Source organism: Caretta caretta, chromosome 4, assembly GCF_965140235.1.
Source record: "Caretta caretta isolate rCarCar2 chromosome 4, rCarCar1.hap1, whole genome shotgun sequence".
NCBI classification, from domain to species: domain Eukaryota; kingdom Metazoa; phylum Chordata; order Testudines; family Cheloniidae; genus Caretta; species Caretta caretta.
In genome coordinates this window covers 124,134,024-124,147,519 of record NC_134209.1, presented here as the reverse complement: position 1 = coordinate 124,147,519, position 13,496 = coordinate 124,134,024, and the positions used below count along the sequence as shown (strand labels likewise).

Here is a 13,496-nt window from a genome sequence, read left to right as displayed (position 1 = left end):
AAAGAGTGTAATAGATGAAACTGAACCCCGGCATAAGTGAGTGCTATTCCACTGTCTTTAATGCCTGCTTACATTAGGTCTGAATTTGACCTATTGTACCTGCATTTCCAGCACAGTGTAGTACTGTGTGTCATAGACATCCTAAATCTGGTACCTCCCATAGAATGGGTTGAAGAAAAATATGCCCATTGCAGACTGTAGTGTTGAATTTAGTTATGGAGCCTGAAGGAGCTACAGCCCCCACACAGAAGGAACCTAAAGGGGAAGAGCCCCCGATTCAGGTAATAGAATCCCAACAATCTATTGTCCCCACCCATGATGGTGGTGAGCCTTCCAATCAGTGGAGCTGGCAGTTCCATAATGTGTAAGGCATGTGTCTATTAAAGATGTGTGTCAGGTACATTTGATAAACTGAACTACCTAAAAAATATTGATATGATAAACATGTTAAGCTTCCTGGGTCAGTTATGTTTTAACTTACCTTCCAAGATCCAAAAGTAAACATATGCCCGCTGAGATACACATAAAAATACAGAAGAAAAATTGAACTAATAAAAATACATCCGTTTTATAGCAATGTGTATAATTACTGTAACCCATAACTTATACTGGCCTCTGTTTGGCTGTATTCCTTTATCTTATATATCTCATATATTCTAACTTATCGAACACGTGTTTTCAACAGTCTATATTTAATAAAAATATAAACTAATAAAAATAAACTATTATTATTCATATTATGGTAGCATCTGTAAGCCCTAAATTATATCATGACCCCATCTGCGTAGTGCTGTACACACATAGGGAAATAGATCGTTTCCATCCCAAGAAGTTTACAATCTAAGGGGAAAGACTCCGATTTTTCACAGGTATTTAAAGACGCAGATAGGTGCCTTGTGAGATTTAAGTGCAACTTCTGAAAATCGCATTAGATGCCGATCTGCATCTTTAGGTACCTAAAAGCCTTTAAAAGCTGGCCCTAAATTCTTGTACCCTTAGTCATGCTGAGTAGTAGTTCACAACTCAGAAACAATACTGCTATTTAACCATAAACATGCACTATTTTCTGAAGTTAGTATCTAGATTGTTTCAGGTAGAAATTTTTCATTCAAAACATTCTTCTTGATTAAAAATGGCTGTATGTTGAAACTGGAATCTTTCATGAAAAGATTTAATTGAAACAAAATTTTCCACAGTATGCATCCGATGAAGTGAGCTGTAGCTCACGAAAGCTTATGCTCAAATAAATTGGTTAGTCTCTAAGGTGCCACAAGTACTCTTTTTCTTTTTGCGAATACAGACTAACATGGCTGTTACTCTAAAATCCCATGTATTCATCATAAGCAAAAATGTTGACATTTTGGGGTAGGGAGAGTTCCCTTTCTTACTCTTTTTTCCCTCCTTTGTACCACTGAATGTAGTAGAATGGATGAGGTCCAGTGGTGCCAGATTTTTTCCCCCACTTCTTTTGTTATTGTTTTTTCTTATATCCATCTCACTTTTCAAAACTGCCTCATTATTGGGAAAGTTACAGAAATTTCAACAGATTACAAAATAGTAAAACAAACAATGAGAAAAAGAAAAATTGAAAAAGTGTGTGTGGGGGGAGAGGAAAATGGAGATCATCCATCTTATAGCACTCAGTGACAAAAAGGAAAAAAGTGAGAAAAAACCCAAAAGACAAAATTTCAAACATTACATTTTTTGGGGAAATTGTATTTCATGTACAGCCTGTTCCATTTCAAATCCTGTGAGATGAAAACAGTCTCAGATATTTAAATTTTTTTGCTACTTCCCAGCCTTTTCTACATTGAGCACTTCTTTCTGGGAGAATTTATGTCCAAGATGGGAAATTTTATGTTCTTGTGAGACTAACTTTTCCAAAGAGAGCCAAGAATTTTTTCTCTCTCTCTCTCTCTCACACACACACACACAAATTAGGCAACTTGAAGATGGTGTTTTGGAACCTGAGTAAGGTTCTTGTCCACCTGACTGCCAACACTCCACTTACTATGTCAAACGAGCTGCCTGCAAGCCTCCAGTGGAAAATTAATGCCCAAGGAATATCTAGAGAGCCAATTAGTCTGATACTGCTATTGAGCTACACTAAAAATTCCCACATACTTGATCAGGATTTCTGCAGTAGAACGAACCATGACCCAAAGTAGATATTTAGATATAGGCACCTTCCCGTCCCTTTCATCAATACAAACTAGTGATGTTTATATATTTGCTACAAATATAGGTATTTGCAAGTTTTTCCTGTAATTCCACAGCTCCATTTAATAAGTAACCACTGAGTAGATAAGATGTCCAAAACCACAAATGATGGTTAGAAAGTGACATGCTTATTCTCTGGGGGAAAAGAAAACGAAGCATACTTGGAGTTAATGTGTAATAGAATCTATGCTAGTAATGCAGGGAATTTCAGAGATGTGCTAAACCTTCTGAGCACAGACTAACAGCAAGGCCCTTGGCTGTATGAATCAATGTTTTATGCCTCCAATTCAATTGTGTTCCCTTGTACCTACAGAGAGGCAAATAGCACTGATGTACAAAGTATCAGCACAATGGCTTCTCATTAAAATTAGAGAAGGGTGGTCACGAATGCTGTATAGAAAATACCGAAGTACTGGTACATATACAGAACTCAAAATAAATTTGCGGTTTTCCTTTGACCTCATCGTAGTTTGAGTGCTCTGGAAAAGGGCTAGCAACATTTATATTTCATCACTGCAGCTCACCTATTACATTATTTCCTAACAAACAAAGCTATCATAGGCTACAATATAAGCCACAGAAAAGAAACATGGTTCTAATTCTGAACAAGTAATGCAGAACTCTCTGCTCGTATTTGAGGTAGGCTGCAAACAGGAGGCCTATGTTAGGGGGCTTATTCCTTCACCCACTTACTTCCTTGGTCCTTCTCGCATGAACAGAGAGCAACAATACCCGAAGTCCAAAGGTGCAAACAATTTGATGTTTATTGGGGTGAACTTCCAGCAAGCATTCCAGCAAACTTCCAGTTTCCTTCCTTAGTATCCTCCTTCCCAGCTCTGACACCACAGAGCCTTAGACCTGTGTCCCTGTTCCCATTCCTACCCTTAGCCAAACATGATTCCAACTTCCTTACTCCCATTCCCTGTTCCCATTTCCCCCTTTAGCAAAACATGATTCCAATTTTCTTACCCCCATTCCCTGCTCCCATTTCCCTCACCCACATGCCCATGCCCACCCCCACCCCCTCCCAGTCACTTCCTCATTGACTACAGATTATATAGTAAAACTTGAGTTCTGCTTAGCTATACCTTAACCAATCATTTTCCTGGAATTTAACTAACCAATCCTAACATATTGTAACATGATTATGTAACCAATTATATCCCACCACCTTAATTAGTTTACACCCAGCAAAATTAATTATACAGCAGACAGGAACAATCACAGAACCAGACAGAGATTATACAGACAAACAACAGCAAAGTGGGAACTACAATGACAAGACAACACAGAAGTGAGGATTTCACATCCCAGCTATTGATAAGTGAGTTCTTGCCAGACAGGATGCTATCAAACTAAGTTTCCTTTTACATTTTCTAGGCACTTCCCTTTCTCTGGAGGTGATAGGAATACAGTCCTGTCCTGATAGTGCCTAACAGCCCAATAGCACCTTATTTCAATGTGACTAGTTTGGAATGTGAGGATGTGACTGGTCGCTTCCCAGCTTATGGCTGCCTCTGCTGCTTAGCCAAAGGCCTGAGCCTAAGCACAGGGCCACAAACTGTCACAGTAAGAGAAGGCCCTTACACTGGCAGACAGTGGTTTTGATTCTTTCTTTTATACCTCTGGAACTAGCCAAGTGATCAGAATACACCTAAATTCTTAAAGTACAGGCCTTTGCAGACAGGCCTGAATATCTATATCCTAACAGCCTATTGCCAAAAAGGCATGTGGATTAGAGCTGGGTGGGAAATGGTTATACTATCCTGTGAAAATTTTCCTCAGTCTAGATAAGAATGAAATTGAGACCTTCAAGGTTTTTAACAAAAAGCCAGAGTTAGGGAGGAAGGGGGGCAGGAGCAGGCAGAGTGTCCAGAATAGATAATAGCCCCTGACAGTTAGGGTGCTGACTCAGGATGTGGGAGATTCAGATTCAAATTCCTGCTCTGCCTGATTTGCCCAAATATCCCACGTGAGTGCCATAATAACTGGGCTACTGGCTATTCTAGAGGCGTGGGGGTTCTCTTTCCCTGGTGCTGACCAGAATTTGCATCCCAGTTTCAATGAATTAGCATATTTTGACAAAAAAACCCAAAACATTTTGTGGAAAAATTCTCAACCAGCTCTACTGTCAATATTTTAGCATCTGCAACCTGCTTGTCAAACTCTCTTCACTCAAACAATGAAATGAGTTACCAATGCTGACACTCTTTGCTTAAGATCATATTTCCGCTTTCTCAAAACTGAAAATATCTCTGAAAAAAAGCTGAAACTTTCCATGTTTGGTCACAACCTAAAGATGATTTTTCTGGAGGGGATTAAATCCTTGTCACCATTTTCCAGCTATTGGAGACCAAAAATACACTCTCTAAGCATATTGAGGTTTTTTGTTTTGTTGTTCTTGGGAAGTCTTTTGTTCTTTTTTTTGCTTGAGAATAACTCAAACTGATGACCAAACTCTCCATGCCCAAACTCTGTATGTAACAGTTCTTGGTGAAAAGTGATCCCTTTGTTAAACTAGGTGAGAATAATTAAAATTAAAACTAAAACTTACAAGTGATAGAAAAATCACTTCCAGTACAAGAATGCTCAGAAGGCATCTGTAAAAATGCTAGCAGAAACCTGCATAGCTCTTCCTCCTCCTCAACTTGTTGCCAAGTGTACTTCTGACAAAATCTAAGCCATGGACAAGTGAATGCAATGAGAGTGAGATGATGTTGTTATGGCAACATTAAGGTACCATTTCTCAACTTTTGTGTTTCTATATGGAATCATAACATTGCATTAATATAGATTTTTGTCCTCCCATATAATAGATGTATGCAATTTATTGGACTCCATGTTCAAGAGGAGGCTGTGATCTCATTGGTGGTGGGGGAGGGGGGGAGGAATCCTATAAACAAAGTATGCAAGAGCAACAGACTTGAAAACATTTCCAAACAAGCAAGCTCAGAATACATTTTAGCCACTCAACAAAACTTGCATCACACTTTCTTGCTCTGGATAAGGGTAATAAAAATTTTAACTTTAGAGCTATTTAAATAAAGAACATTTCTAAAATCACAGTCCACTGATCTCCATATCCTCTGCTTTATTGATTTCTGATGTTCCACATTTAGTCCTCATTCAGTTTGTTCTAATGGATAATAGGAATAGTATCAGACCAGAAATGCTTCCAACTGTTCCTGTCCTTGAAAAGCCATTCTCTGCACTTGTATTCCTGGTCCCCTGTACTCTATTAGATTTAAGAAACATCTCACATGTACTATACTATATCTGTGTCTTTAATTCAAGAGAAAAAAGCTCTTCCTTTCAATACTAGAAAAATACCCGACCTACAATACCATGTTTCCTTCATTCTTGCTTTTAGACCTTATATTCTAGTGTAGTATTACCTTTACTACTTCATGTAAAGGTCAGTTGCATGCTTTGTAAGTGTATCTGGATGGATGAGGTTTCAGAGTTTTCGGAGATTGGGATGGTCTGGAAAGAAAATGTTACTTACCTGTATAGTAACTGGAATTCTTTGAGATGTGTGGTCCCTACCTGTATAGGGAAAGTCTTTGAGAAGAGATTGTTTCCACTCTCACACCTCCCACAAAGGATACAACAGTCTAGGTGATTTCCTAAAGGATTTTGTCCTTTGTAGATAGAATGCCAAGGCTTGATGGACATCCAAACAGTGATATTTCCTATCCTCACTGGTGACATGTAGCTCTGGGGAGAAGAAAGGTAAGTGCATGGTCTGATTAGATGGAATTCTCACATTACTTTGGGTATAAATTTAGGGTGTGATCTCAAGGTTATTTTGTCTTTATGGAAGATTGTGTAGGCTGATCAGCCATGATGTCTCCAGTTCACCTACTCTTCTGGCTGAGGTGACTGCAGCCAGGAAGGCTTCCTTCATTGATAGGTAGGCTAAGGAACATGAAACTAAGGGTTCAAAATGATTCTTTGTTGATGCTGATAGGACTAGATTGAGTTCCCATATCAGGGTAGATTTCTTTATCAGAGGAAAGACTCTGACAAGATATTTTAGAAAACGCACTGTAACGGGGCGGCTGAAGATTTAATAGTTGGCCACCACAGAGTGACAGACACTGATAGCTGTTAAGTGTACCCCCAGGAACTAAAGGATAGTCCTGAAGTCTTTAAGATGAGAAAGTATTCCATCATGGCATGGGTGTTGGCATCCTCTGGGATTATCAGATGATGTTCACCAGATAGAAATTTTTTTTCCACTTTGTCCTGTACTACTAAAAACTACACTTAACTGACTATAAATTTATTTAAGACTATTAACTACAACTATTTACAGATAGACTTAGGAGAAGCATGTTAACACTGAAGATGCTGAAGAGGTTCTGTCTCAGATCACGGGTGGCAGAAAGGAACTGGAGAGGCAATTTGATCACACCCTTGGTTTTGAGAAAAAGAAGGGGAAGGGTACAGGAGCAGACCAACAGACATTTGCTAGAAATTCCAGTCTCAGGTGTATGAAGAGCATGTACACCCACAGTGGAATACACATTGGGACCATCTCTCAAAGAAGACAAGATGCTTTTTTAACTAACTGCATCTAGGTTTTGATGCATCTACAGAAGAAATAGACTGGCATTGAGGCTATTTAAGTGCAGCAGTGGCACGTATGAGAAGAAAAACCTATATGTAAACCTTGGGTTACTTGTCAAAGTGGAGTAAATTAAAGGAGTGAATACATTTGCATGATATGATTTTGAATGTAATACAGTCTTGACATTGTGTCCCAGCTACCCAAGAGACCACCTTCACGCTCTGTGGCACCACGGCTGTTGAGGTCATTCTGAGACACAAGCACAATGGGGTCCTGATCCATAACAAGTGCTCGGTGGTAATACAAATAATAAATAATAGCGTCTCCTTCCTGTCATAAGCTGGAGGAGGCTGATGATCGGGACCTTGGTTTTTAAACCCACTCACCCTTATAGTTTTTTCTGCTAGGGCACAGTAACATGCTGCATGACCCACCCATTTCCCCAGGCTTTTCCTCAGGAAGGAGAATGATAACTAGGGGATGACCAGGGAACTGCTGAGAGAGCTGGGAGCTGGGATAGGAAATGCTGAATAGGGCTGGATACTGGTTGGTGAAAGTTAAATATGAATATCCTTTATATGATCTTAAGAAGTTGTGAGGATACTCTTTCTTCCTTGAACTCCTTTTGACAGCACTCAGAACATTCCATGGATGCTTCATATATGAAAATGAATAAGACATACATGTTTGTGTTCATACTAAAATCAGTTATTGGATTTTTGTATTTACATATGTAGCCTTCATTTCTTGGTGTTTCTTTCAAGTGACTAGACAGGGGTATTGGCTCTACAGGATTCTGATTTTTAAAGGTTTTATTTATCAGTGGAATTTTATACTCTAAGTGCATCTACATGGGTTTAAATGAACTCCAGTGGTAATTGGAAGACTTTTTTTTCTTTTTATGTTTGGGTCTCATTTCCTACTGCCCAGTCTTCGAGGGTCCTTATCCTACAGCCTACTACCACACACCGTGAAAAGAGAAATAGGTCATGTCCTCTCTCTGCAGGTTTCCTCAAAAGAGACGAGTCCAGTGCCAAAACTCCGACTTACTAAACTGGCTTATTCCTCTACTTCCATCTTTGTGGCTCTGGGAATTCTTGTTGTTGGTTACACTCCGCTGTCTTGAAACACTCTAAGAACTCTTGTAGGCAGCTTTGTAGCCAAGAGGAAGAAACCCAGTTTTCCCCATCACATGAAATGAAACTCCTGTACAACAAAACAGAACAGTACATTATCTGTCAAAGAGGCAATATATCTTGCAGACTATACACCAATCAAATTCACCAGAAGAGTCCAGAAAAACCAGAACCTACATGTGTTTGCACTAGTTCAAAAGATCAGAACTGAGAGTAGAGCCCTTAGAGTACCACAGAAGACTGACAGCAAAAAACTATAAGACACGTAAGGTATAAATAAATCTAAAGCAAGCAGCTAAATACCCCTAGCAGTAAAGAATCCTGCAGCCATCTCTCATGGAAAAAATTCAGTTAAACCACAGACTGTATCAGATGAGATTTAAGGTTGTACTTTAAAACACTCCTGTTGTGAAAGTGGCATTAGGCTTATCCTAAAACACTTGGGATTTTTATGGCAATTTAGATTATAGCAACATATGAGTGTGGAAGCATCTGTTTTATCAAGAACATCATTTTTGCATTTTGTCTGTTTTTCTTCATATAGCATATGTACACTAGTGGATCAAACGGTGAGAATGCATTTTCTCTTGTCTCACTTATATTTTCCAATGAAAGATGAAGAGGAGAAGGGAGGGAGAGATGAGAAGATGATGGTCAGAAATAGAAAAGTTTCAGACTGGATCAAATAAGGTTGTCCACAACAGTTTGGCTTTAATGGATGGCATCATTACACAGTTGTAAGGGTTGCTAAGAGTATTGGTAAAACAGTGTGTAAGCTGAAAAAGCAATCTCCAAGAATAAATGTGCACTACATTGCGGCAGACATACTTCTCATTAGTTTAACTCAAATGTCACCAGTTAATGGGGAAAGTGATTTAACAGCTGTCCTAGAGAGTAACACTCCAGCTTCTTGAACAGACTCTCTTCAGCTACCTGACTAATGTATATCTTTTTACTGGTGCTGTATCACAATGAACTGTTTTTATATTTTATGAACCACTTTACAGTCTATGTATTTTTTAAAAAATTCAAGAGGAATGCACAAAACATTCCCAGAGCCAGCAAAGGAAGGAATTTCACAACAGAAACCACAGACTTTAAATTATGACATATACAACCTGGCCAAGCAAAATAGCTTTGACACAAACTAATCAATAGCCTTGATGATCTTGGTAAGCACCATGTCAAGGACCGTGTATGCTGCCAGAGCATCCAAATTTGGCACTTGGCTAGACACTGAAATCATATGAATCACATTATAGTCATTCTTTCAACCTGTTCTGCCCAGTAGCACTGTCGCTTTTGTAAGCCGCTGGAAGGTTATTTTCTTTCATAAAAGAGAGACTTCCAAGATTGTCGAACAGAAACACTGACTTACATTTTCACTGGTCCCATTTGTAAGTCCCTATAATTAACCTCCTGTTAAGGATCTAATATATAACAATGTCATGTGGGTAAAATGTGGGAGTTGGCACCATCTTTCCGATTTTGCAGGCAGATTAAAGAAACTTCAGAAGTTTGCTGTGTTACCCGGGGTTCTTTCAACCCAAAGCTCGTGGTAACTTTTACTCTGTGTGAGGTGGTGTCAGGAAACAAATAGGAGAGACACGGCTGTCCGACCAATAGATGGCTGGCACAAACAGGACAACACAAGAGTGCTTTCATGTAAAGCTAAACTTTACTTAGTCTCAAGCACTTACACACGTCCGCAACAGGTTAGTAAAACACCCCCAACCCTTAATAATTACCAAAGCGGAGTATGGCTCTTGAGTGACACAGCGGCAGGTTTCCAGTGGCCAAATCTTCCGTCTGCCAGTGGGGACCGCAAGATGTATCCAGAGGGAGAGTCCAAAAAGAGTCCAACTACCTCAAACTTTTCCCCTTATTTATACATTAGTAATAGAATGACATGTCCCTTAAAGAAAACTTGTTAAGTAAGCAGTTTCAATGGTCAAGCAAGAGGTCCCTTCTGCTTATTGATTAACCAGGTGTGGGTTTTTCCAGAGTTTGCAGCCTTCAGGCCCCAGTAGACATTCCTGGGACACATCCTGCTCTTCTAAAATGCATGTATCAGCAACTTCAAAACACAATTCTTGTGGGGTCAAGGATGTGGGGTCAAGCTGCCCTTTCTGTGGCACCCAAAACTGCCTCCCCTCCTGCTTTGATCAAACTGAGGCTGGGACATGGCCAATTTTCAGCCTGCTAACTTGGCAGCTTTCAGCAATAAGCCATAGTGGTTTCAGGCACTTTACTGGTTTGCTGACATCTTCCCGTACAGTTGTTACATAAGAAAAGCCATATTTTGTCTGACCAATGGTCCAACTCACCTAGTGTCCTGTTTTCCAGCAGTAGCTAGTATCACATGCTTCAGAGTGAATGAACGGAACAGGGCAATTATCGAGTGATCCATCCCCTGTTGTCCATGTCCAGCTTCTGGCAGTCAGAAAATTAGGGACACCCAGACCATGGGATTGCTCCCTGACATCTTTGCCAATACCACTGATGAACCTATCCTTCATGAACTTATCCAATTCTTTTTGGAACCCAGTTACACTTTTGGCCTTCACAATATCACCTGGCAATGAGTTCCACAGGTTGACTGTTCACTATGTGAAAAAATACTTCCTCATGTTTGTTTTAAACCTGCTTCCCATTAATTTAATTGTGTGACCTCTAGTTCTTGTGTTGTGAGAAGGGGTAAATAACATTTTCCTATTCACTTTTTCCACACTATTCATGACTTTATAGACCTCTATCAAATCCCTCCCTTTGTCATCTCTTTTCTAAGCCGAACAGTCCCAGTCTTTTAATATGTCCTCATATGGAAGTTGTTCCATAGCCCTAATCATTTTGTGTTGCCCTTCTCTGTATTTTTCCAATTCTAATATAACTTTTTTTTGAGATGTGGAGACAAGAACTGCACACCGTATTCCAGGGCATACCATGGACTTATATGGTGGCATTATCATATCTTCTATCTTATTATCTATCCATTTCCTAATGGATCCTAACATTGGTAGCTGTTTTGACTGCCACTTCTCACTGAGCATATGTTTTCAGAGAACTATCCATGACGACTCCAAGATCGTTTTCTTGAGTGGTAACAACTAATTTAGACCCCAACAATTTGTATGCATAGTTGGGATTATTTTTTCCAATGTTCATTACTTTGCACTTATCAACATTGAATTTTATCTGCCATTTGGTTGCCCAGTCACCCAGTTGTAAGAGATACCTTTGTAACTCTTCACAGTCAGCTTTCGGTTTAATTATCTTGAGTAATTTTGCATCATCTGTTCACCCCCTTTTCCAGATCATTTATGAATATGTTGAACAGCACAAGTCCCAGTACAGATCCTTGGAGGACCCCACTATTTACCAGTCTCCACTGTGAAAACTGACTATTCCTACCCTTTGTTTCCTATCTTTTAACCTGCTATTGATCCATGAGAGGACCTTCCCAGTCTTATCCCATGACTGCTTACTTTGTTTGAGAGCCTTTGGTGAGAGACCTTGTCAAAGGCTTTCTGAAAGTCCAAGTGCTATATCCACTGGATCACCGTTGGCCACATGCTTGCTGACTCATTCAAAGAATTCTAACAGATGAGTGAGGCATGATTTCCCTTTACAAAAGCTTTGTTGATTCTTCCCCAATGTATCATATTCATCTGTGTGTCGGATAATTCTATTCTTTTAGCTATCCTCCCATTATCTGGTACAGACACTGATTTAAGCAATAGATTACATACGACAGTTAATAATTCTTAACAATTAATTCTTAACAGTTAACAATTTCATATTTGAATTCCCTCTGAACTCTTGGGTGAATACCATCTGGTTCTGGTGACTTATTCCTGTTGAATTTGTCAATTTGTTCCAAACCATCCTCTATGGACACCTTAATCTGGGGCAGTTCCTCAGATTTGTGACCTAAAAAGAATGGCTCAGGTATGGGAATCTCCCTTGCATCCTCTGCAGTGAAGACAGGTGCAAAGCATTCATTTTGCTTCTCCGCAATGGCTTGTCTTCCCTGAATACTCCTTATGCACCTTGATTGTCCAGTGGCCTCACTGACCATTTGGCAGGCTTCCTGCTTCTGATGTACTTACAATTCTTTTTTGCTTTTAGTTTTTGTGGTTTTGTTAGCTGCTTCAAGTTCTTTTTTGGCCTGCCTAGTTATATTTTCACACTTTACTTGCCACAGTTTTTACTCCTTTCTATTTTCCACACTAGGAATTGACTTCCAATTTTTAAAGGATGTCTTTTTGCCTGTAATCACCTTTTCAACTCTGCTGTTTAGCCATGGTGTCATTTTTTTTGGTGGTCTTACTTTTTTTTTTCTTAATTTGGGGGCATACATTTAGTTTGAGCCTCTCTTATGGTGTTTTTAAATAGTTTTCATGCATTTCACTTTTGCGACTGTTCTTTTAATTTCTGTTTAACTAGCTTCCTCATTTTTGCATAGTTCCCCTTTTTGAAGTTCAGTGTTACTTTGGCATTTTCCCCTTACAAGGATGTTAAATTTAATTACACTATGGTCACTGTTACTGAGGGATTCAGCTATATTCAGCTCTTGGACCAGATCCTGTGCTCCAGTTAGGACTAAATCAAGAACTGCCTCTCCCCTTGTGGGTGCTAGGACTAGCTGCTCCAAACAGCTGTGCATATCTCTCTATCAGTGTTATAGAGGGTGAACAATTTATGAGTTTGCCTTGTATAAGTTTTATACAGAGTAAAACGGATTTATTTGGAGTTTGGACCCCACTGGGAGTTGGGCATCTGAATGTTAAAGACAGGAACACTTCTTAAGCTGCTTTCAGTTAAGCTTGCAGTTTGTGGGACGTGGTTCAGACCTGGGTCTGTGTTTGTGGCTGGCAAGCATGTCTGGCACATCCAGACTCTGGATGTGGGACTCCACACTCTGGAGTCCCAAGCTGGCAGGGAAAGCAGGGACAGAAGTAATCTTGGCACATCAGTTGGCAGCCCCAAGGGGATTTCTGTGATCCAACCCATCACATGGGCAACAGGGGATGGATCACTTGATCACTCACCTGTTCTGTTCATTCCCTCTGAAGCACTTGGCATTGGCCACTGTCAGAAGACAGAAGGATACTTGGCTAGATGGACCTTTGGTCTGACCAAGTATGGCCGTTCTTATGTAAGCCTATCTAGAGATTGCTAGAGATCAGCATCTTTTACACCTGGAAGGCAATTCACCATGTGGTTCTCCTGCTCATCACAAACCCATCTATATTTCTCATAATTGAATCCCCATTATTTTTACCTGTCTCTTCCTAATAATTGGGTCCCTTCTCCTAGCAGGGTATGCTCAATGCAAGAGAATACCGTGACATCATCTGGAAGGAGGGTCCCAACTATAGGATTGTTTTCCTACACTCCAGCTTGATATTCTCCTCCTCCGAGACTTTCATCCTCTTCCTCAACATACAGGTTGTCAGACTGGGGGTGGCACCACGCTTTGGTGTCCCTGAAACTCTCCTCTACGTAAGTCTCTCTCAGCTCCTCAAGTTCACCCTCTCTGATCTCAAGAGCCTGTACTTGGTCTC

The 13,496-nt window shown here is 39.9% G+C and overlaps 1 long non-coding RNA gene across 3 annotated transcripts in view; it reads right to left on the bottom strand.

Moving 5' to 3' along the window:
- LOC125636156 (uncharacterized) overlaps positions 1-9,797 on the bottom strand; it is a 214,832-nt gene extending 205,035 nt beyond the window's left edge. For all 3 annotated transcript variants that reach the window (XR_012668202.1, XR_012668201.1, XR_007356489.2), the window contains exons 1-3: positions 9,678-9,797; positions 7,844-7,999; positions 5,767-5,937 (exon numbers count right to left, since the gene is read on the bottom strand). This is a non-coding gene — a long non-coding RNA (uncharacterized LOC125636156). The remainder of the gene's footprint in view (positions 1-5,766; positions 5,938-7,843; positions 8,000-9,677) is intronic.
- Between the last annotated feature and the right edge of the window lie 3,699 nt (positions 9,798-13,496).